Here is a 2,839-nt window from a genome sequence, read left to right as displayed (position 1 = left end):
ATCAGGGGATAGGACATCGGGGCACAGCACATCAGGGCACGGGGCACAAGGCACATAGCACATCAGGGCATGGGGCACATCAGGCCACAGGGCATGGGGCACATAGCACATGGCACATCAGGGCACGGGGCACATGGCACATTAGGGCACATTATGGGGCACATCAGGGCACGGGCCACATCGGGCCACATGGCACATTATGGCACACAGTGTCATCATTGGGATTTGAACCAGCAACCCTAGTGCTGCCAGGCAGAAGAGCTAACCACTACATCACTGTGCTGCCCTCATCTTCCAAAAAGGTCCCTAACTCACATTTTTACATACACTAGGGCCAGTTTTAGACAGGTTCCATCCAATTAACCTACCAGCATGTTTTGGTGTGTGGGAGGAAACCCATACATGTACAGGGTGGGAATTCAAACTCCAGGCAGAGAGTGTCATTGTTGGGATTTGAACCAGCGACCCTAGTGATGCCAGCAGAAGTGCTAATCACTGTGCTGCCCCTATCTTCCAACAAGCAAGTCAATATACAAAAAACGTTTTGAGTTTTTGGGTTCTGTCTCACATACTACATACACATGTAGTTATTTGTTTCTTGAAATATATTTGGATTTTTTTAAAGAGCTATCCTTCTAATTTGCCTCACTAAAAATGATCCACATATTGCCGAAAAATTAACGGCTACACATTTTGCAGAATAAACGTGCTGACAAAAAAAAAAAAAAACACCTTAAGTTTTATAAATTATCTTATTTAGAGGCTAATGTATGCATAGGGGAAATTTACACTCTCCTCAGCGCATGGGTAAAATTGGTTAACAAATCAAATACATTGGTATTGTACTACATTATATAGCTGACTGCTTTCAGATTTGATTAGAAAAATCTCTCTCCTTCCCCACTGGGATAACACAACATATCATTACCTGCAGCGGGCATTTTGTCATCTTCACTTTGTTGCCTAAATATTTTCCTGATGTTGTCATATTTTTTAATTTGCTCAGTGCCTTAAATGTATTATTTACCTGTTTTATCAGTTACAAACTTTTTGAGTCTTGTTGAGCTACCAACTTTATAATTTGCCAGTATTTAAAAAGATACATCATTGCATAGTTTCAAAGTGGACCCGTTGCCACTGTATTCAGTGTGTGTATATATGTATATATATATATATATATATATATATATATATATATATATATATATATATATTACTGTGCAAAAGCTTTACGCAGGTGTGAAGAAATGCTGTAAAGTAAGAGTGCTTTCAAAAATATATACAGTAGCTCACAAAAGTGAGTACACCCCTCGCATTTTTGTAAATATTTTATTCTATCACTGAAGAACTGACACTTTGCTACAATGTAAAGTAGTGAGTGTACAGCTTGTATAACAGTGTAAATTTGCTGTCCCCTCAAAATAACTCAACACACAGCCATTAATGTCTAAACCGCTGGCAACAAAAGTGAGTACACCCCTAAGTGAAAATGTCCAAATTGGGCCCAACGTGTCAATATTTTGTGCAGCCACCATTATTTTTTAATAAAATAATTGTCAAAAACCGTTTTAGTGTTTTTTATTACCTTGTAACACTTTTTTGGTGAATGGGTAGGGATATGATGTACTTGATACTCACATGGGGGGGGCAGGAACTTGGGGTCCCCTTCTTAAAGGGGACTTCCAGATTTTGATTAGCCCCCCTGTCCACAGACCCCCACAACCACCAGCCACAGTTGCGGGGATGAGGCCATTGCCCCCATCAACATGGGGACAAGGTGCATTGGGGTGGGGGGGGGGGGCAGAGCCCCTCCATGCTCCAAAGCACCCACCCCCCATATTGGGGGCATGTGGCCTGGTAAGGTTCAGGAGGGGGTGCTCTCTCATTACCCCCTCCCTTTCCTGACATGCCGGGCTGTATGCCCGGATAAGGGCCTGGTCTGTGGGGGGGGACCCCACACCCTTTTTTTCATACTTTTTTTTTTACAATCAGCTGTGAGCGGGGAAGCCTGCTGACAGCTGATGAGTTATCGTTTGTTAAGGACGCGGTGGTCAGCTTCCTGCCAGCTTATTATTTATTATTATAAACTATTAAATTATAAGTAAAAAAGCTGAAGTCAGTAATTCTTCTATTCAGGTCTTGTCAATGATTGGTAACATACTACGCCGTGAGGGACTGAAATCCTGCAGGGCCTGCAAGGTCCCCCTGTTCAAGAAAGCACATGTACAGGCCCATCTGAAGTTTGCTAATGAACATCTGAATGATTCGCAGGAGAACTGGGTGAAAGTGATGTGGTCACATGAGACCAAAATCGAGCTCTTTGGCATCAACTCAACTCGCCGTGTTTGGAGGAGGAGGAATGCTGCCTATGACTCTAAGAACACCATCCCCACCATCAAACATGCAAACATGGAGGTGGAAACATTACGCTTTGGGGGCATTTTTCTGCTAAGGAGACAGGACAACTTTACCGCATCAAAGGGACGATGGACAGGGAAATGCGTTTTTCTGGATTTTTGTTGTTGTTGTCTCTCACTGTTAAAATAAACCACTATTAAAATTATAGACTGATCATTTCTTTGTCAAGGAGAAAATGTACAAAATCAGCAGGGGATCAAATACTGTTTTCCCTCACTGTAGATTTCCACCACATGAAGACACTATTCCACCACCATCTATGCACTCACCTGAGGTACATGATGGGCATGCCCATCTTAATTCTCCCAGTATTATTTGGTCTCCCAGGTCTCCGCACAACCCACTCCAGTGTATCACAGTACCGCTTTAAACACTGCCATAAATGAGCTCACCACACGAAGCCAAAGGAGCAGTATAATAT

Source organism: Aquarana catesbeiana, linkage group LG01 (genome assembly GCF_042186555.1).
Source record: "Aquarana catesbeiana isolate 2022-GZ linkage group LG01, ASM4218655v1, whole genome shotgun sequence".
Lineage (NCBI taxonomy): Eukaryota > Metazoa > Chordata > Amphibia > Anura > Ranidae > Aquarana > Aquarana catesbeiana.
The sequence above is the reverse complement of the archived record's forward strand: the minus strand, read 5'-3'. Positions refer to the sequence as shown.